The sequence below is a fragment of the Camelus dromedarius genome, chromosome 17 (assembly GCF_036321535.1).
Source record: "Camelus dromedarius isolate mCamDro1 chromosome 17, mCamDro1.pat, whole genome shotgun sequence".
Taxonomy (NCBI): Eukaryota; Metazoa; Chordata; class Mammalia; order Artiodactyla; family Camelidae; genus Camelus; species Camelus dromedarius.
The window spans coordinates 6,209,997-6,233,342 of record NC_087452.1 but is presented as its reverse complement, the minus strand read 5'-3'; the positions used below and the strand labels follow the sequence as shown (position 1 = coordinate 6,233,342).

At 39.6% G+C, this 23,346-nt stretch overlaps 1 long non-coding RNA gene across 1 annotated transcript; it reads left to right on the top strand.

Annotated features, from left to right (window-relative positions):
- Positions 1-128: 128 nt before the first annotated feature.
- On the top strand, positions 129-23,114 carry LOC116158291 (uncharacterized). Its single transcript, XR_004142582.2, has 4 exons — positions 129-495; positions 1,309-1,352; positions 18,422-18,667; positions 19,416-23,114. It is a non-coding gene; the product is annotated as an uncharacterized LOC116158291 (long non-coding RNA).
- The last annotated feature ends 232 nt before the right edge of the window (positions 23,115-23,346 follow it).

The following is a 23,346-nucleotide window of genomic DNA, read 5'->3' as shown; positions in this document are numbered from 1 at the left end:
CTCGTGCACCAGCGCGGCCCAACGGAGCCGCGCTCCTGCCGCCGGCGTGAGGGGCGGAGCGGAACAGGGAAGAGGCGCTCCAGGTTGTGGCAGAGAGAGGGGTAGGCACGGTCCCAGGGACCCCCGAGCCGGAGCAACAAGCCCCCTCCACGGTCAGGCCTTCTGAGTTGGGGGACCCCCTTCTTCCAGCCTGAGCTGTGGGTTGTGGGTCCCCGCGAAGCCCGTGGGAATGGGGGAGGGTCCGCACAGGGCATTATTTGATAGGGTTTGAACTGCTATCTTGCTCCCAAATTATCTCCGTACAGCCTATCACAGTTGCACCTTAACGCTTCCAGTCCTTTGGGTCTTAGAGGCGTTGAAGGTTCCCAGAGTCTCCTAGGAAGCTGCCGACACCCCTGGAGAGGGAACCCCCCTAAACTGTTAGAAGCACACGCCCACCCTGGGGATACATTGGCCGCCCGTGCGTGGAGCTGGGCCTGGAGCACAAGACCCAGAGTGAGTATGGGGAACAGCAGAGAAGGAGGCTGGGAGCGTGTTGGCATGAAGTGGGCACATCATTAAGATGTGTTAAAGAATAGCATCCCAGTCCAGGCTCACGCGCCGGGGCACTCCACAGAAGCCAGTGCAGGTCATTTCTTTCCCTGCAGGGAGATAGCTTTTGGCTTAGAGTCTGCCAAATGATCTGCTCTGACGTCCGGAAAACTTTGACTACTACTTACTATCTCCCTGACCTTGCACTTGCTCTCTGAACCTCTGTTTCCCTATCTGTAAAGTAAGGAGATGAGGCCCCACTTCACAGGTGTTGGGAAAAAGTTACAATAATCTCTGTTAGTGAGTACCAGATACTGGACCCTACGTAGGGGTGAGACTGATGAAATTTAAATCTGGAAAAAAAATAATCATGCCAGGTTGCGAGCTGTCTTTTTTTCCAGGGTGAGAAGGGCTGTTCTTTTCCTCTGAGGTGAGGTACATCCTGCTTTCTTAGTGTTAAAAATTCCTTTTTTTAAAGAAATGATGATGATGGTTAGTGGAAGGTTTTTTTCCCCAATGTCCTTACTTGACAAGAAAGAGAATGTTATTTCCTTCCCAAATTAAAAAGAATTATGTGAAGTCCCCCACAGTTTGGGGACTACAGATCCATGTGAAGTCATCTCACCTGAGACAGTATGCTCAATAAATTTGGTTTCCCCTTCCGTTGGCTCCTTTAAAGGCATCTAGGCTGTCTCCTGAGAACTTTAAGATCCTGGAACCAGGAACTGAAAGGGGCTGTGGGGAGAGTCTCATTCTACACATTTTCCCACTTGACAGATGGAGAACAGAGGCCAAAGAAGGGGAATGACTTGTACAAAGAGGTGAGTCCATCCTGCCAATTCGACTGATCAACATGATCCATTCATTTTTTCAACTATGCAACAAATATGTGATAGACTCCTGCACTGCGCCAGCACCACACTGTGCCAGGCCCTGGGAGAAGATGGTGGGTGAAACAGACGTGGTCCCTGTCCTCCTGGAGCTCACAGCTTCCTGGGGAGCTAGAAAGTGCTGGGAGGAGGGAGCGGTGTGGTCATCCTCAAAGAGGACCTTAAAGTCTCTTTCTGTCGGTGGGCCTGATTTAGGTACTGTTCTGAACATAAGTTACTGGAGCCAGAAAGTCCATCTTTTCTCCTTACTCTGCCATGAATTATTACCTATTTTTCTACCCTGCTGAGCCAAGCTATACCATCCAGGAAAAAAAAATCACAAAAGTCCACTTTCTCCTCCCTCTCAAAGCAAGAACTGAGAGTTAAGATGGGACCCCAATTCCTTACTGGTTGCTCAATTCTAGCTCTGCAGCATAGAGAGCTGCCTGCCACCCACACCACTTCTGACATCAGTATTTTTTCTTTCAAGATAATCCTTTCCCCCTCACTCAGTCCCTGAGTTTGGTGAGACACCCTCCGCCACCACCATATTTCTCTCCAGAGAAGGGCAAATGGTCAGTCTCTGGGTAATGAGAATGCGCCATTGCTCTAGACACAATGACTGGCTCAGGAGTGGGCCCAGAAGCCCACCTGAATAGTTGAGAATGACATCTAGGGCATTTGTTGCCGTTTACCAGAAAGAGGTTGTTCTCTTTCTACTGAGTTTGTCGAGCTGGGGCTTCAGCTTCAACCTCAGGGGGCCCAAGCAGAAAGACTGTCTAAGAATAAGAGGACCACAGAGAGAAGCTAAGAAATGGAGAGAGACAGTTCTGATGACATGGTTTGAGCACCTGGATCCATCCATGCCTGAAGACTGATTCTGGAGCGTTCTGTTAGGTGAGCTAATGAATTCAGTTTTTGCTTAAGCCAGTTTGAATTGGGTTTTTGTCATTTCCAATCAAAGTAGTCCCAAATCATTTACCTACCTCTCCCCACAAAGAGAGCAGGGCTGGTGTACTGGATTGTTTATATTGTAGAAAAATGCCTGAAAAGATGAGCTTCTCCTGACATATTGGAACCAAAGGACCAGAATTTAAGGTACATCTCTGCCACTGATCAACTGTGTGAGCCACAATGATGGGACTGTTCCTCACAGCCATGTTTTCTTCATTTATAAAATAGAGAAAAACATACTTCCTTCCGACATGTTATGAGGATTAAGAGAGAGGATGCATAGAAAATCGCTTTGTAAACTGAAAATGCCTTTATTACTGTAAGTGATTGTCATTAAATTTTAATAAGTGGCTCGCCTAAGTAGTAGAAATAGCAGTGATACTGGAAAGGCTCTTGTGAGCTCTGAGTAGCTGAGACAGAACGTCCCCTCACTTTTAAAACTAACCTCGGAGCAGTTACAGAAAGGAAGTTTGAGAACTCTCTGTGGGAAGGACAGAACAGAACAGCCGTGGGCTCAAGATGGGACCGTAGACTGTAAGGCAAGGATGGTGTTGCACTGAGCACCTGGATGAGAGAAGCCCCCAGGGCACTTCCAGCCAATATCCTGGCAAAGAAAGATTTGTGACTTGCCAGATACCCTTATGTCTAAAGTATGTGTCCAGTTACATTGAATAGGTATTAAGTTCTTACCAGATTCTAGGTCCCCTGATCTTTGCTTTACAAGTATTGTCTCATTTAATCTTCATGATAACCCTGCGAGGTAGTGTTTTGGGCTGAACTGTATCCATCCCCTTGCCCCCAAATTCATATGTTCAGGTTCTAACTTCCAGTACCTCGGAATGTGACTATTTGGAGAGAGGGCCTTTAAAGAGGTATTTAAGGTAAAATGAGATCAGATGAGTGGGCTGTAATCCAGGATCACTGCTGTCCTTATAAAAGGAGATGAGAGCAGAGACAAGATAATGACCATGGGGGACATAGCAAGAAAGCAGCCACCTACAAGCCAAGGAACAGGCACCTCGCAAGAAACCAAACTTGCTAACACGTTGATCTTGGACTTCCAGCCCCTAGAATTGTGAGAAAATAAATTTCTGTTGCTTAAGGCACCCAGATTGTGGTATTTTATAACAGCAGCCCTAGCAAACTAGTACAGATGGGTGCTATTGTCCAGATGAGGACAATGACATGTGCCCATTTTACAGATGAGGACACAGATGTTAAATGACTTCCCCAAAGTCTCACATCTAGCAAGTGGAAAAGCTGGAATTTATCCCCAGGTAGCCTGCTTCAGAGCCCACATTCTTAATTACGATACCCTGTGAATCATTATATAGAGTGTTTTCAATTCTTCTGGTTGCCCTGGTTTCTTTTTTGTTTCCAAAGCGTTTGATTATGAGCACACGCACTGGCATCAGACCATCTGGGTTCAAGGCTCAGTTCTTCATTCCTTGGATCATAAACTGTAAGGGTGCTAGCTTTAGGTTGTAGATGGTCATGCTCACCACTCCGTGGCAAGCCCAAGAGAATAAGACCAACAGGTCCTCAGAGAGATGGAGAGGTTCTTAATGCTTTTGAGAGCCTAAGGCAAAAGTTACACCTACATGTCTTTCCGTGGTTTTCTTAAATCCCTTTTTTTTTTTAATCCCTGTCTTTTGTTCACGATGGTTTGAATTAGTTTTCTGTCTCATGTCCTTGAAAGAGCCCTAACAAAGGCCGTATGTTTCTCTTTGTTCTCTCAAACTCACCCGTTAAATCTTGCTCCTTGACTTGAGAATCAAGTCATTCATTCCTTCAACCATTCAGCTAATACATATCAGTGGCTCTTCTATTTGACAGGCCCTGTGCTAGACATAGGGGACACAAAGATGAGGAAGACCCAGTTCCTACCCTGGAGGAACTCACTGTCTAGTAGAGGAACAAGGAAACAGATGGAGTAGAATTAGAGTGACAGAGGTTCACCCAGAGATTTTCAGAAGCATGTGAAGGGTTTCATTGGGGCTGTGATATTGAATGAGTTACCTGAACTTTTGGAATCTCAGTTGTCTCATCTGTAAAGAGGCCATCATAAAAAAAAACTTCCTTTATGGATGATTAAGTAACGTGCTTTATACTTGAAGCAAACTAAAAATGTGAAGAATTGTTCATACAATAACAAGATGCTCGTTTAGCTGCACTGTACCTCTCCTGGTATCTCTTTTATTTGAGACCCTTGAGTTGCAAATGACAGAGACTCAATAAAAACTGACCTTAAGCAGAAATAGGTTCCAGCAGGATCCAGCCACTCGTGTGATAGGTTTGGGAGTCGGTAGCTCCCCACGGACCCTGCTTTTCCCTCCATGGTTGGCTCCATGCCCAGGCAGGATCTTCCCAAGCCATGGCAAGATAGGTTTGCTAGCTTTGTGGTCAGAGAGTGTAGTCTGTGTGATACTCATATTTTGGGATTTATGGAGTATTCCTTTGAGGCCTAGCACGTGATTCATTCTCATAAATGTTCCCTATGTGCTTTCAAAGAATGTGCTTACCTTGTTAATGGAAGGATATTCTTTCTATGTTTTTTAGCTCAAGCCTGTTCATTGCGTTGTTCACATTTTGTAGATCATTGCTCTTCTTTGTTCCCCCTGCTTGACCCTTCCATTTCTGAGAAAAGTGTGTTAAAATCTCCCACTACGATTGACTGTGAAGGGACATGAGAGAACTTTATGGAATGATGCTAACATCCTACATCTTGCCAGGAGTTTAGGTTACACAGGTGTATGCATTTGTCAAAACTCAGCAAATATGCACTTAAGATTTGCGCATTTCATTATATGTAAAATTCATTTCAAAGAATAAATGCAATCAGATTTTCAACTTTAATGAAGTCTTTAAGGGAAATGGAATTGATTCTGCAATTTACTTTGAAATGCATACAAAATAAGATGGCTTAGTAAGTGGATAGAAAGATGGAGAGATTGATAGATACATGAAAAAGTAAATACAGGGTAAAAGTGTTATTGGTAGGGTTAGGCAGTAAGTATTTGGGTGTACACTGTAAAGTTCTTTCAGTTTGTGGTACATTTGAAGTTTTTCATTAAATATTGTTGGAGGAGGTGGACTCTCCCATTATGATTGCTGATTTGCCAGTTTCTCCTTGTCAGTTTGTTGATTTTTTTGCTACATATATTGAGACTAATACCAGATGCGTACGAGCATTCTTTTGACTAGTATTTCCCTGGTGTATACTCTTTTCACCTTTAGTCTTTCTGTGTCATTGTGTTTTTGGAATATCTTTTGTAAAAATCAAAAAGCCTCATAAAAGAAACCCAATATGAAAGTCTCTGTCTTATAACAGGTAAACATTAATCTGTTTACATTTATTGTGATTATTGATCAATTTGGACTTATTTATATCATCTAATTTGTGTTTCCCTTTTATTCTGCTCTTTCTTATGCATCTTTTCCCCCCTTTCCAGCCTTCTATTTTAATGATTTGGTTTTCTTTATTCTTGGTTTTGCTTCTGCTGGTTTTGGAGGCCTGTAGTTCATACCTCATGAGGCATTTCCCACTTAACATTTCCCAGGAGAATTCTCTTGGATTTCAATACCAGAACTTCACACAAATTACCTATCTCTCACTGCAACATTTTCTGGCCAATATTTATATATGAAAAATGTATATTTATATTCCTAAAACTCAGTACAATGTTCTAAACAAAACTCAGTGCAGGAAATATCTTAAGATTAAGATACCAACTGCTATAGGTAGGATGTCAGAATCAAATCTTCGTTGTAAATTGTGCCTCCGTGTCAACAGAAGGGGTGTGTACCTCAGATGCTACTGGTGCTAAGAGAGGGATCACCGTTCATGCTAATGTGTACAAAGCTATTGTTTGCCAAAGCAGTATCATTTGCTTGGTGGTTAGGAAGCATGGTTTTTGGTTTTGGTTTTTCTGTGTGTTAAAATATACATAGCAAAACTTACCCTTTTAACCATTTTTAAGTGTACACTCAGTGGCATCAAGTATAATCACAGTGTTGTGCAACCATTACCTCGTCCGTTTCCAGAACTTTTTCATCATTCCCAAACAGAAACTCTATACCCGTTAAACAATAACTCCCTATTTGTCCTATGGCCCCCAGCCCCTGGTAACTTTTAATCTACCCTCTGAACCTATGAATTGGTCTCTTCTATGTACCTTATCTAAGCAGGTTCGCACAATATTTGTTCTTTTGTCTCTGACTTACTTTACTTACAATAATGTTTCCAAGGTTCATCCATGTTGTAGCATGTATCAAAATTTTATTCATTTTTAAGGTTACTATTTCACTGTGTGTATATATTATATTTTGTTTATCCATTTTATCTGTTAATGAACATTTGTGTTGTTTCCACCTTTTGACTATTGGGGAGAATGCTGCTGTGATCATTGGTGTACAAATGTCAATCTGAGTTTCTGCTTTCAATTCTTTGGGGTATATACTTAGAAGTGGAATGCTGGATCGTATGCTAATTCTGTGTTTAACTTCTTGAGGAACTACCGAACTGTTTTCCACAGCTGCCGCACCATGTTGCATTCCCACCAACAATGCCAAAGGTTCCAATTTCTCCACATCCTTGCCAACACTTATTTTCTGTTTTGTTTTGGTTTTGTATTTTTTAAATAATTGTCATCCTACTTGGTTTGAAGTGGTATCGCATTATCGTTTTAATTTGCAATTCCCTAATGGCTAGGGATGTTAAACATTTTTTTCATGTGCTTATTGACTGTGTGTGTATACACATACCTTCTTTGGAGAAATGTCCGTTCACATCCTTTCCTCATTTTTTTTTTATATTTTTTTTATTGAGTTATAGTCATTTTACAATATTGTGTCAAATTCCAGTGTAGAGCACAATTTTTCAGTTATACCTGAACGTACATATATTCATTGTCACATTTTTTTTTGCTGTGAGCTACCACAAGATCTTGTATATTATTTCCCTGTGCTATACAGTATAATCTTGTTTATCTATTCTACATTTTGAAATCCCAGTCTGAACCTTCCCACCCCCTTTCCTCATTTTTGGATTAGGTTTTTTTATTGTTAAATTGTAGGAGTTCTTTGTATTCTCAGAATATTACTGTCTTATCAGATATATGATTCGCAAATGTTTCCTCCCATTCTGTGGGTTGTCTTTTCACTCTCTTGACACTGAGTGTCCTTTGATGCATAAGTGTTTTAAATTTTGATGAAGTGAACTTAAACTTAGTTTTTCTTCTGTTGTCTGTGCTTTTGTATCATATCCAAGAAATCATTGCCAAATCCAATGTCATAAAGTTCTTCCCCCTTTTTTTCTAAGAGTTTTATAGTTTTAGCTCTTATGTTTTTTTTTAAACCTTTTTTATTGATTTATAATCATTTTACAATGTTGTGTCAAATTCTAGTGTTCAGCACAATTTTTCAGTCATACCTGGACATCTACACACTCATTATCACATTTTTTCCTCTGTGATTCCCTGTGCTATACAGTATAATCTTGTTTATCTATTCTACAATTTTGAAATCCCAGTCTATCCCTTCCCACCCTCCGCCCCCCTGGCAACCACAAGTCTGTATTCTATGTCTATGAGTCTATTTATTTCTGTCCTGTATTTACGCTTTTTTGTTGTTGTTTGTTTGTTTGTTTTTGTTTTTTAGATTCCATATATGAGCGATCTCATATGGTATTTTTCTTTCTCCTTCTGGCTTACTTCACTTAGAATGACATTCTCCAGGAGCATCCATGTTGCTGCAAATGGCGTTATGTTTAGGAATCTGATCTATTTGAGCTAATTTTGGTTTATGTTGTAAGGTAAGATTCCAACCTCATTGTTTTTGCTTGTGGCTTACCAGTTGTCTCAGCACCATTTATTGAAAAAATTGTCCTTTCCCCATTAATTGGTATTGGCATCCTTGTTGAGTATCAGTTGATCACATACGTGAGGGTTTCTTTCTGGGCTCTCTCTTCTATTCCATTGGTCTATATGTCTATCCTTACGCCAGTACCACACTATTTCAGGGAAGCAGTGGTTTTCATCGTATTAAATCTTAACATGATAGACTGTTGCTTGTGTTCAGGTGTTTCACTGTATTTTATTTATGTTTTAGGAAATTGTTTGGGGTTTCGTGTTGACACATCATACCTGATCATGTTTCCCCTTTAAAATAATGGGAACCAGACTTCCTTCCGATCTGTATTTTCACACAAAACATCTAATTTCTAACCAACACAGATTACTGATATTAAGTAAGAGATTCCTGTATTTTATTTCTACCCTTCATAGGTTACCCCTACATTTTTAAATAGATAAACTTAACATAATTTCTAAAGTAAATTAAGATCCCTGTACTCCTCTTATGTAGAAATGGACCTTAGACTATTTTAACTTAGGACCACGTTCCTCCACCTTCGTTGTTGTTGTTTGCCCATGTATTTTTAGTTCCTTCTTCTAGTTAATACTCCTCAGGGTGTAATTTTTAAAAGTCAGATGTATTGAGGTATAATTTAGATACAATAAAATTCACTCTTTTCAGTACTGACAAACACATACAGTTGTGTAACCACTGCTACAGTTGAAACACAGAACAGTCCCATCAACCCCCAGAAATTCCCCACTTTCCCTCTGGTGTTGACGTCTCACCACACCCGGAACCGTGGGCAATGGCTTGTTTGTTTTCTGTCCCTTGGGGTTTTGCCTTTTTAACAATGTCACATAAATGGAATCATATAACATGTAGCCTTTTCAGTCTTCTTTAACTTGGCATAACGCATTTGCAATTCAACCGTATTGTTTGGTATATATTGGTGGTTTCTTTGCATTGCTGAATAGGGACCCCTTGTGCAGATGAGCCATAGTTTATCTGTTCGCCAACTGAGGGCCGTTTGGGTTGTTTCCACATTTTGGCAATTATAAATAAGGCTACTGTACACATTCATGTAAAGGTTTTTGTATGAATATAAGCTGTCATTTCCCTAAGGTAGATACCTAGGAGTGAGACTGCTGAGTCGTGTGTTAAGTATATATTTAACTTAATAAGAAATTGCCAACCAGTTTTTCCGAGTAGCTGCACCACATTGCACTCCCACCGAGTGTTCTAGTGGCGCCACATGTTTGCTAGAACTTGGTACTTCTTTTTTTTTTTTTTTTAATTTGAGGCATTTGAGTATCTTACAGTGCTTTTAATGTACATTTCTCTAGTGCCTGATGATACTGTGTATCTTTCACGTGCTTACTTACCTCACTGGCAAGTGTGTGTTCAAATTGTTGCCCGTTTTCTATTGGGCTGTTAGTCATCTCATTATAAAGTTTTGAGAGTTTTTGATATACTACGGATGTATGTCCTTTATTAGATATGTGCTATGTGGCTCTTTCCTCCTAATTTGTGATTCATCTTTTAATTCTCTTAACAGTATCTTTTGAAGAGCAAAAGTTCCTATTTTGATAAAGGCCAATTTCTCATTTTGTATTTTATGGGTTATATTTTTGAATATAATATCTAAGAAAAGTTTGCTTGATCTAGGTAATAAAAAATTTCCCCTGTGTTTTCTTTCAGAAGTTTTATAGTTTTAATCTTTATATATTAGTCTGTAATCCATTTTGAGTTAATTTTTGTTTATGATGAGAGGTTAGGCTTGAGGTTCACTTTTTGTACGTGAATATGCAGTTGGCCGGGTGCTATCTTTTCTCCTTTGTCTAACCTTTGCACCTTTGTCAAAAATCACCTCAACCACATTGAGATATCTCTTCACAACCACAGAGTGGCTAAAATTTAAAAGACAGATAACAATAAGTGTTGATGAGGACGGAGAAATCAGAACCCTCATACATGGACGGTGGGAATATAAAATGGAAAGCAAATTGGAAGTTTCTCAAAATGTTAAATGGAGTAATACCATATGACCTAGCAATTCCACTCCTCACACAGGAGAACAGTGACCAGGTTACAACCTCAGATCTGGGACACAGGATGCCTATAAGAAGCCGAGGTGATTGCTCCTGGGAAACTCTCAAAGACTAGCAGATGCCATAGAAACAGATTCCCACATAGAAACCTGGCCATCCGGAGCTTTGCATGCCCTACACACACATAGTTCAACTAATTCAGGGGTAAATGAGTGCTCTTCATATGTTCCAAGCTCAAGGTCTTACCAAAGGAAATGAAAACATATGTACACACAAAAACATGTCCATGAATGTTTATAGCAGTGGTATTCATATTTTGGGCACAACAGCCTACATCAGAAGTAAACAAAAGATCTCTAAACAACCTAACTTTACACTTCAAGGAACTAGAAGTACAAGAACTAACCCAAAGTTAGCAGAAGGAAGGAGATGACAAAGATCACAGTCAAAGTAAACAAAATAGAGAACAGAAAAACAGTACAAAAAAAATCAATGAAACTAAGGGTTGATTTTTTGAAAAGGTAAACAAAATTGACAAACCTTAGCTAGACTCACCAAGAGAAAAAGGGAGAACTAAAATAAACTTAGAAATGAAAGTGGAGGTATTACAACTAATACTACAGAAATCTAAAGGATCATAAGAGACTACTATGAATATTATATGTCAACAAATCAGACAATTTAGAAATAATCAGATAAATTCCTAGAAACATGCAACCTGCTAAGACTGAATAATGAAGAAACAGAAAATCTGAACAGACCAATAGTGAGTAAGGAGATTGAATAAGTAATAAAAAATGTTCCAACACAGAAAAGCCCAGCATGAGATGGCTTTATGGGTAAACTCTACCAAATATTTAAGGGGGAATTAATGCCCATCCTTCTCAAACTCTTCCCAAGAATTGGAGGGGTGGGAACACTCCCAAACTCACTTTATGAGGACAGCATTACTCTAATACCAAAGCCAGATAAGGATACTGTAAGAAAAGAAAATTACAGGTCAGTATCCCTGATGAATATAGATGCAAAAGTTCTCATCAAAATACTAGCAAACTGAATTCAACAGCACATTAAAAGGATCACACATCATGATCAAGTGTTATTTATCTCTGGGATGCAGAGATGGCTCAATACATGCAAATCAGTAAGTATAAGACACCATATTTTTTGTTGTTTTGTTTTGGGGGGAGGTAATTAGGTTCATTTATTTATTTTGGTGGAGGTAGTGGGGATTGAGCCCAGGACCTTGTGCATGCTATGCATGTGCTCCACCACTGAGCTATACCCTCCCCCTAAGACACCATATTAATGGAATGAAAGATAAAAACCACACGATCATCTCAATAGATTCAGGAAAAGCACTTGACAAAATTCAGCATCCTTTCATGATAAAATCATTCAACACATTTGGTATAGAAGAAACAAACTTCAACATAATAAAGGCCATATGTGACAAATTTATAGCTAGCCTAATAGTCAATGGTAAAAGGCTGAAATCCTGCCTCTAAAATCACGAACAAGACAAATATGTCCATTCTCGCCACACCTATTCAGCATTGTACTGGAAGTCCTAGCAAGAGCAGTTAGGAAAAAAAAAAAAAGAAAAAGAAAAGAAAAAGGAAAAGTGAAAGGCATCCAAATTATAAAGGAAGAAGTAAAATTGTCTGTTTGCAGATCTCGTATACAGAAAAATCCTAAAGACCACCAAAAACCTGTTCAAACTAATAAATGAATTCAGTAAACTTTCAGGATACAAAATCAACATATGAAAATCAGTTGCATTTTTATACATTGTCAGTAAACTACCTGAAAAAAAAATCCCATTTAATATCAAAAACAATAAAATATTTAGGAATAAATTTAACCAAGAAAATGAACGATCTATACACCAAAAAACTATAAGATGCTGATGAAAGAATTGAAGAAAACAGACACAACATTGTAAAGTGATTAGAAATCAATAAAAAATGTTAAAAAAAAACAAAAACAGTTACAGAAGCAAATTGGATTTGCCCTATCACCTAAATTAATTAATTAATTAATTAATTAATAAAAAAAAAAATTGAAGAAAACAGAAATATATGGAAAGATACGCTATGTTCATGGATCAGAAGAATATTGTTAAAATGCCCATACTGCCCAAAGCCATCTGAAGATTCAGTGCAAACCCTACTAAAATTCTGGTGAGGATGTGGAGAAACAGGAGTGTTCATTCATTGCTGGTGGGAATTCAAAATGGTACAGCTACTTCAAAAGACAGTTTGGCAGTTTTGCACAAAAATAAACATATTCTTACCATATAATACAGCAATCATATTCTTTGATATTCACCCAAAGGAGTTGAAAACATATGTCCACACAAAAACCTGCACACGGATGTCTGAGCAGATTTATTCGTAATCACCAAACTTGGAAGCAACCAAGATGTTCTTCAGTGGGCTATTGGATAAATAAACTTCTACATCCAGACAATTGAATAGTATTCAGCACCAAAAAGAGAAATGAGCTATTAAGCCATGAAGAAACATGGAGGAACCTTAAATACATATTACTAACAGCGAAAGAAGCCAATCTGAAAAAGCTACATACTGTATGATTCCAACTACATGACATTTGGAAAAGGCAAAACTATGGAGACAGTGGATTATAGAAATATCCTACAGAGATATGTTATGTTTTCTCCAGCAGGGCCTATGGGTATCATCAATTCTAGACCAATTTTAAAATCATTACTTTGCTTGGGATGCTCATACTAAGGGAGTGGAATGGATACTGACCCTCTTTGCATCTTTGCAGGTATAGCAAAGATTAAGGGTTCTCGGGTTAACTTTGTGACTCAGTAGTGTCAGCGAAGACCCAAGAACTTTCCATCTTTCCTCTCTGCAGTCCATCTGAAATATTCTTCATTATGGCCACAAGGGGGCTGCAGCAGACATGGGCATGACCAGAGTAGCGTAAGGGGACACTTCCTCCCATGCATCTCTTTCTATTAGAGAGGAGAACCTTCCCCAGAGTGTCTTTGCAGACTTTCCCTCAGATCCCACTGGCCAGGACTTGGTACCCGGCCTATATCCGTGAGAGAGGTTGGAAAAGTGAGTCTGGGCACTCTCCAGGCTCTATATTGGGAAGTGGGCTCTTACAATGGCCAAGAAGGGACAAGCTGGAGTTGGAAATGGCTTTTTAGTAGGCAACATTTCCAAACATATCTAGCAGTGTGGACCAGAAAAAAAGACACTTTGTCACCAACTCAGTCTACCATATTGGCTGAAATTCAGTCTTATTTTTACAATTAGGATAAACTAGGACTAATTTACTTTTTAAAACTCTGTTCCAAGAATCCCAGCCATTTTACACAGGTGGGCCCCTGCAGACTGCCACCGCTGCAGACCATGGTACCCACCTTTACCTGTGAGTGGAGTCAGTCTTAAGTCAGACTTCAGTGAGTTGAAACTTCCAGATCGTTAACTTTTTTTCAAAAAAAAAAAAAAAAAAAATTTAAGTTTCTGTAAGCTTCCTTAGGGCTGATATCTTATGGAAAAAAAGTGATAATTTATCTTAAGGAAAGATTAAGGAGTCAAAATAGTTATTTTTCTCATCTGCAGTATAAGCTCCACAGCTATAGTTTAATTATGGATAAGATGGACATTTCCAGTAAATGTGTTATGATGGGTTCCTGGGGCTTGGTGACTTCACACTGTTTCTCTCTGAGTGTTTTTTCTATATTCCTATGAAGAATAATTCTTACCCGTATAAACAGCCAACGTTGTTTTGTTTCTGAAATGTCAAATATCGTCCTGGTTTGAAAAAAGATCAAAGAGCTCTAACTAAAAAGAATCCCCAAAATAAAAACTGGTTTACTAATTTAAAAAAAAAAAAAGAGTGAGGAAGGTATAGCTCAAGTGGCAGAGCGCATGCTTAGCATGCATGAGGTCCTGGGTTCAATCCCCAGTACCGCCTCTGAAAAATAAATAAATAAATAAACCTAATTACCGCTCCTCCCAAAACTTAAAATTAAATTAGAAAAATGTTTAAAATAGTATCAGTTGTATTTTTTTAAAAAAGGAAAAAAGAATATGTGTAATATATATATATATATTTTTTTAAATAAAGGAATCCCAGCCATTTTTCAGCCATTTTAATTAACCTCCCATCCATCCCCTCTAGCAAGAAACCCAGCCTATTTAGAAAGCCCAACTGATTTGAATGTCATTTTGTGCAACAAGGGAAAAACATAGAAAACAGCATTTGTTCTTGACTGCCGCGTGTTGGGTCTTTACTATATGTATTGCCTTTAATCCTTTTTGATGACTGAATGAGGTAGATGTTGGTGTCCCCATTTTACAGATGAGGAAACTGAGGCTTAGAGAATGGAAGTGCCTCGCTCAAGATTACACAGCCTGGAAACCCAGCACAGCCAGGTCTGCCTGGCTCCAAAGTCCACACACTTTTCTTTGGGCCATTCTTCCTCCTGTTTCACCATCCCAGTTATTTGAAGGATAGACTTAAGGATCAGAAATGTAATTTCTTGTACTTCCACTGGGCCATAAACATCCATCCTGAAGTCAGAAGTCATCAGAGTGGAGCTTGTTATTAAATAATCCACCAGACAGGCCCTTGATTAGCAACATAGTGAAATTCTACCGAGAATCTCTCTGGGGATGCCATTTAGCATTATTAAATTGAGGGCGTAAATTAGTCTGGCTGAAGAGTTAATTCTCTCTTTGATTCAGGCAGCTGTCCTGAGGGAGATGTCCACTGGGAACCCAGTCTCCTGGTTCAGATATTCTGCAGATGAGATTCCAGGAGCGCACACCTTCCTACAGCATCTGAACTGCTCTTACTCAGCACTCTGCTCACTGGATTGCCTCTTACCCTCTGCCTTCCCTATAAGATCTTGAGCAGCAGAGTTCAAGGATCTCCCCCACCTTGCTCACCACCACTCCCAGGCCCTGCCTGGTGCCTGGCACGTAGTTGCGCTCCAAACAAACTTTTTAAATTAGTTGATTGATTAACAAACCATTGAAGGTACTAGCATTCAGTTGCCCCGGAATTAAGTTGGACTATTTATGCCAGGGTTTGCAAAACTCCCAATGGTCAGGTTAAAACCAGCGAGGGAACCTGCCTCCATGGTGCCTGCTGGTCGTTGAGGGTTTCCAGGGGCAGTCACTGCAGCTCCCTGTGTCCTTCCTGTGCCCCACATCTGAGGTTGTAGCCTGGTCACTGCTCCTTTCTGCTAGACTTCTGGCTTCCTTCCCTCCAGCTCTCACCTGGGTGACCACAAAAGCCTCTTCGATGGTAGTACCTCCTTACAACCAGGAAAGAGGGACCTTTGCTCTTGGCCCATGTTTCAGAGGACTTCATACATCACAAACACACACAACATTTTGGTAAAGAACACACAGGCACTTCTGTCACTGGGGATCTGGCGCTCAGTCCTGGCACTGTTGGACCCATAACCCTACATGTGCGTTCTCCCCAACTCAGGGCAATGCTTACCCACATCTCTAAGGAAAAGACAGCTACATCCAAATGGTTTTCAGTGAACTGTGTTCAGTGAATTTGTCCTTGCCCTCAGATAACATGATGCAATAGATATTTCTTGCACAACGAAACATCGTTTCCCAGGAGAGCCGAGTGTGCAGTGTTTTGGGCTTTCTGTGTTCCAATCTGTGGTTCCGGAAGTGCTCACAGATTAGTTCTATATTCACAGGACTTGCACATGGTGACTGAGGAACATTTGCAGTACTGCCGGTTTTGTCACTCTTAACTTTGCATGCATGCTTGTCTAGAAGTGGCACGAGTAATATGTGATACCAGTTCTTCACACTGGCGACGAGATGGACACTGGTGTTGCCACTGGAGTTGCAAGTGGTTTAACTTTTGTTAAAATATTTAATGAAATTTAATTGAATTTTTAAAAACTAAATAATTTAATTATCTAAATAATTTTGATTTTAAAATTTAACATTAACTTAGTATGATTATATTTTGCCTTCTCATTTGAACGATTTTGCACATTTTAGGAGAAAAGTAACTTTTGAGAAAACATACATGAGCCTTTTAAAATTTTTAATTTTTATATTTTACGTTTGCTCAAATTACATTTTGGATGAAAATATATTCAAGTTTCCTACAGTTTAACTATAACTTTTAACCCTATAATTATTATTGTCAATAGGACACCGATTATGTGAAAGCTCTACTTAAAATCACTGGTGATATTTCTAAAAGGACAGCAAGAAAAATAAACTTAGTAGAATAAATTCATAATTATTTCTAAATTATATATCATTCTGTTGTTCTTCAGAACATCACAAGTCTGTGAACAAAACACTCATACAATTCACAATAATTAAATTCAGTCATCTTTAGTATTGTGTTACTCTTAGTCATATAAACCTGTGGCTTAACACGTTTTTCAGTTCTGACATTTTGATGTTTTTCAATTTTGACATTATATAGTATCGAGGTCAGAGGATAGAACATGTTTTATTTAACGGTTTGTTTGCTTGACACACTGTTAAATATTTAAACGCATGGTACCGGGCCTCTGTTTGCACTCTTGTCTCCAGTTCTGCAAATGTTATGGGTACAGCCTCGAGCTGGCCTCCCTGCTTTTGCCCTCACCCCAAATTCATTCTTCACATAGAAGCCAGATAGTCATTTTGTTTTCCCAAACCTGTATTAGAGCACGTCACTCCACCAGCAGCTCCCCATTGTCCTTAAAATAGAGTCTGAATTCCTAACTGGAAGCCCTTTCTTGCCCTGACCCTTGCCCGCCTGCCTCTCCCACCAGGAGTCCCCTCCCAGTCTCACCCCTCCAGCACTGTGAGCGGCCATCTGCTCTTCAAACACATCCAGTTTGCTCCAGCCTCAGGACCGTTTCTCTTGCTCTTTCCTCCTCCGGAAGGCTCTTAACACAGAGTCATGCCGCTAGTTCTTTCTCGTTAATTAGATATCAGCTCACACACAAGTCACCCCCTTAAAAAGCTTTGCTTTTCTCTTCCCACCTCTGCTGAGCAATTACGACATGCCTGGCACGGTACCACGTGCTCTAGATCTGTGAACCATTTAATACTTCCACCAACCCTATGAGGTGGGTACTGTAGGAGCTCAGAGAGGGCAAGGGACTTCCTCAAGGTCACACAGCTGAGGAGTTGTGGAAGTTGTGTTGCTTGGATTTGAACCCAGGCTTCCTCTAGAGCCCCATTCTTAATCCTAGGCTATGTTACTGTTCTGGTCACCCAGACTAAGATAGCACCCTCCCTGCCCCAGTCACTGTCACATATCTCTGTCTTATTTCCTTATTTTGTTTATCACTCGCTGAAAATATCTTGTTCATTGTGTGTCTCCTGGCATGAAGATGGGGTTTTTTTCCTCCTTATTTACCACCATAACAGCACAGTCAAGACAGGGCCTGGCTTTAACTGAGTCATGTTAGCTGACTTTTTTTTGACCTTGAATTATTAGTTAAAAGTGTATACTGAAGTATGAATGGGTGAAATTATTTGATGCCTAAAATTTCCTTTGAAATACTCCAGTTAAAAAAAAAATAGCATCAGAGAAGAAATAAGATTCGCGAAATATTGACCATTGGTAAGGTTGGGTGATAGATCAATGGGGTCATTTTACTATTCTCGCTGCTTTTGCATGCTTGAAAAGCTCCTTAATAAAATAAAAACTATTTTTTCCCAAAGCCTGTCAATTGTTCTTAGGACAAGATAAACTTCAACCTTCAGGGCACACAAAAATTGTTTGCTGTCTCGGGGTAGGAAAAAGGAGGAAAACAAAACTAGATGCAGCCAATTTCTCCTGTCATGGGGACAAATGTTAGGAGATCCCAGGAGAGGCAATAACTAAATCATCAATGAAAGAAGAAAGGCTATCACAGGCAAAAAAGCAGTGGATTGGGGTTCCAAAGGATGCGCAGGAGTTTATTAGGCAAACCACAAAGGCATTCTAGACAGAGGGCACGGTCTATCCAAAAGCAAAAACATTTTAAGTGCTTGACACGCTGATTAAATTTGGATACTTTCAGCTGAACATTAAAGACAATTTATTAGATCGCACTTATAAGATGATGAGAGGTACATGCTCCTGGATTTTAAGTCAGAGACTCTGCAGTATCATCAGGGACTCAGATTTCCTCCATGTCTTTGGCAGCATTGCCCTCAGGCTCACTGCCCTCAAGGATCTGAGGACAACTTCCAAATGAAGAAGAAGTGGCATCTTTCTACCAAGAAGAAAACCCTTCTCAGAGGCCCCCAGCAGGCTTCCTCTTGTGTTTCACTGGCCAGGAACATATGAACCATCAGTGAGAAAACAGGACCACCACGACTAGCTTGGAATCGCCTTAATCCTCCTTTGGTGCTGGGCGTGACTCCCTTGAAGCACTGAGCCTCTGGAAAGGTAGGTAAAGGCTACATGGGGGCCTTGATGGGAGGCAAAGTCCAAAAATAGTGGGAATCCAGCACAGTTTTTAAAAAGAAAGCGATTTGATTGGATCTGTGTCTTTTTAAAGGACATGCCTTGGGGAATAGGAGGTCAGGCATGAAGTCAGAAAGGCCAGAGGGGATTGTCTGCTTCCAGGAGATGAGGGTTTAAATGTCTCCTATCTGCCCCTCCAGATCCATTCCCCACCTTTCTCCCTGGCTCTCCATAACCCTCAGAGATTTGCCTACTTGGGCCACATTAAAGGCTCCTGTATCCTAGGCCTTCCAGCGGTTCAGCCAATGGGCAGAACCGAGAGAAGAACAGAGGGAGTGAGAATGCATTTGGGGTGTTTGTTCCCCAGTTCGCTCTACCGTGCCCACACCTATGTAACTAGTCCTTTATTAGGCCTTCCTCCATTGGATCCAAATTTGATGTGTCATCCACTTCCTGCTGGGACCCTGATTGATTCAGGTAACAAGGGATCATGTTGTCAAGGGACCCTTGGCAGGTGAGGGAGACTTATCAGCTATTTGCTTCCTTCATCGTGTAGCCGACAGACTAGACCAGCTGTCAGCAGTAGAGCAGAGTTGCTGGCCTGGGCTATTCCACTCCCACCGTGTCGTTTCTATAAGTTACAAGGGGCAAGAATAAAGGCATGAAATACCCTTCAAAATTTACCTTTTTCTCTTCTAGTAAAATTTTTGTTTGATTGCTTTCTTCCTAGTGTGAAGGAAAAGCTGGGCTGATCTAACAAGATAACTCACAGGTCTAGGAATGTGAAGGAGAGGCTGGGCTGGGCTAACAAGATAACTCACAAATCTAAGTATTGGAATACTGATCTGAATTCTGCTGGACTAACTTGTAAATCTAAGTTAATTAGTGTTGGTTTGCTGTTCATGTTTTTTGCTAGCCAGCTGGGTTTTCAAAGATACATATCTGGCTTTGGAATATTGGTTTGCTGCCTCCCCACCTCCACTTCTGTGATGATAATGCTGCTAAAGCTGTTCCATGCCTATTGGCCTAATACCCCAAGCTTGTAGTTTACCCTATAAAACCTCATGCGCACGTCTTGGAGGTGCTCAGAGCTTCAGAGCAGAAGCCCCTCTGAGCCCGCCGGCATAATACATCTGAGTACTCCAACCCTCCGAGTGGTGCTTGTTTCTTGACTGGCCTGTCGTTTCCATAACACTAGCATTTCTATTAGAGGACAGAGGAAGCTTGCCCCTCAGTGCCCCAAAGAAGAAAGTAAAGTCCTAACTAAATGTCATCCCTGTCATTTACCTTGGGATAAAAGAGGAGGTGGCCGCTTCAAAGGGGGTGAAGCAGGGAGCTGGTGCAGCCCACAGACTATAGTGAGCAAGAATCTTTCTCTCTGCACCTCCTGTTATGGGTTGAATTGTGCCCCACGCCAAAAAATATGTTGAAGTCCTAACTCCCCATAATGTGGGGTTATACCTCAGAATGTGACCTTATTTAGAAATAGGATCTTTACAGAAGTAATCAAGTTAGAATGATGACGTCACTAAAAGAATACATAGGCAACAAGCTCCTTGACATTGATCTTGGCAATGATTTTTTGTGATTGACACCAACGGCAAAGGCAACAAAAGCAAAAATAAACAAGGAGGGCTACATCAAACTACAAAGCTTCTGCATAGCCAAGGACACATGAGCAAAATGAAAAGGCAACCTACCAAATGGGAGAAAATAATTGCAATTCATAAATCTATAAGGGGTTAATATCCAAAATATATAAAAAATGCACACAACTCAATAGTGAAAAAAAAAAAAAAGATAGAGAGAAAGAGAGGATCTATTTTTCCAAATAAAACATACAGCTGGCCAACAGGCACATGAAAAGATACTCAGCATCACTTACTGTCAGGGAAATGCAAATGAAAACCACAGTGAAGTCACTTCACAGCTGTTATCAAAAAGACAAGAAATACCAAGTGTTGGTGAGGATGTGGAACAAAGGGAATCCTTGTGCACTGTTGATGGGGATGTAAATTGGTGCAGCCACTATGGAAAACATTATGGAGGTTCCTCAAAAAAATAAATAGAACCACCACACGATACAGCAACTCCACTTATCCACAGGAAATGAAAATACTAACTTGAAAAGATGTAAGCTCCCTCTGTGTTCGTTGAAGTCTTATTTACAATAGCCAAGATATGGAAACAATCTAAATGTCCATTGATGGATGAACTGATAAAATGTGGTGTATATATACAATGGAATATGATTTGGCCATAAAAAGAATGAAACATTGCCATGGATGGAACTTGATGGCATTATGCTAAGTGAATTAAGTCAAACAGAGAAAGACAAATGCCACATGACCTTGCTTACCTGTGGAATTTTAAAACAAACAACTAAATAAGACTCATAGATACAGAGAGCATTTTGGTGATTGCCAGATGTAGGGGTTGGGGAGAGGGTAAAATGAATGAAGGTCGTTCAAATGTACAGACTTCCAGTTATAAATGAAATAAGTCAAGTGAAATACCTCAGTATATTTCTACAAATATTATACACCCAAAACTACAAAACACTGCTGAAATAAATCAAAGAAGATCTTTTTAAAAATGGAGACACATACTGTGTTCAAGACTGAACATAGTAAAGGTGTCAGTTTTCTTCAAACAGATCCATAGATGATTGCATTTCAAATCAGAATCCCAGCAAGACTTTTAATAAATAGACACAAGCTGATTCTAAGATATATATGGAGAAAGGCAAAGGAACTAAAATGGCAGAAACAATATTGTGAAGAAAAATAAAGTTGGTGGCGTCACATTCCCCAGTTTTCTAGTAATCCAGACGGTGTGATATTGGCAAGGGGACAGATACATAGATCAATGGAATAGAATGGAGAATTCAGAAATAGACCCACATAAATATGGCCAATTAAGTTTTGGCAAAAGTACAAAGGTAATTCATTGGTATTGGACCAATTTTTCAACAAATGGTGTTAACACAATTGGTCATTTGTATGTTCATGTCTGTTTTTGTAAACAAAACAAAAAAACCTCACCCTAAGCCTCACACCCTATACAAAAAATTAACTCAACTTGAGTGATAATGATGTGTCATAAGTTCATCAGTTCGAAGAAATGTACCACTCTGGTGGGGTATTTTGATAATGTTGGCGCCTATGCATGTGTGGGGGCAGGTAGTCTGTAGAAAAATCTCTATCTTCTGCTTAATTTTGCTGTGACCCTAAAACTGCTTTTTTTAAAGTCTGTTGTTTTTTTTTTTTAAAGAAAAAAAAAGCCCTCAAAATGACTGTAGATCTAAATGCAAAATATACAACTCTTAAAAGAGAAGAAACAAGGGAAAATCTTTGTGACCTATGGTTAGGGAAGCTGTTCTTAGACATGACACCAAAAGCATTATCCATAAAAAGAAAAAAAAGATAAAAATCAAAATTTAAAACTTTGCTCTGCCAAAGACACTGTTAAAAAAAATAAGAAGGTAAGCCACAGACTGGAAGAAAATATTTGCAAATGACTTGCAAGATTTTTATCTTGTATCCAAAATACATAAGGAACTCTTAAAACTAAACAGTAAGAAAACAAATAATTTAAAAGTGGGAAAGAGACTTGAATAGTCACTCCACCAAAGAAGATACGCAGATGGCAAATAAGTAAGTGAAAAAATGTTTGACCTCTTAGTCATTAGAGAAATGCAAATTAAAACCATGATGAGATATATACATCTATCTAAATGGCTAAAATAAAGATTGTTGACAATACCAACTTCTGGCAATGATGCAGAGCAACTGAAATTCTCATGCATTGCTAGTGGAAATACAAAATGGTACAGCAACGCTTGAAAAACAGTTTGACAGTTTCTTATGAAATTAAACATACATTCACCATATGACCCAACAGTCCCACTCCAAGGTATTTACCCTAGAGAAATGAAATCTTAAGCTCACAGAAAAATTGGTAATGAGTGTTTATGGAAACCCCAGTTCAAAGTCATCATAAGGGGTGGGTATAGCTCAGTAGTGGAGTGCTGTGCTTAGCATGCACAAAGTCCTGGGTTCAACCCCCAGTACCTCCATTAAAAACAAACAAACAAACAAAAATGAAGTCATCATAAACTGGAAACAACTCAATATCCATCAAAAGGAGTGTATATTAAAACACTGTGATACATCCGTTCAATGAAATGTTACCCAACAATAAAAATGAACCGAACTACAGATACACGCAGCAAAATGGATGCATCTTAAAAATCTTATGCCAAATGGAATACGCCAGACATCTAAAATTACATACTGTATGATTCCATTTACATGACATTCTCAAAAGGACAAAATCACAGGAATGGGTTATAGATCAGTGGTTGCCAGGGGTTAGAAGGGTGTGACTACAACAGGAGAGCAGGAGGGAGTTGTTTGGAAGTGGTGGAGATAGGACTGTTCTGTCTTGATTCTCATGGTTATGTGAATCTGTACATATGTTAAAACTCAGACCTATACACACCAGAAACATCAATTTTACTGTATATAATTTTTAAAAATTTACTCTGGTTAGAAAATACATGTATGATTTTAATACTTTGAAATTTGTTGAGACTTGCTTTATGGCCCAGGATGCGGGCTATTTTGGTAATGTTTCCAGTGCACATGAAAAGAATGTAT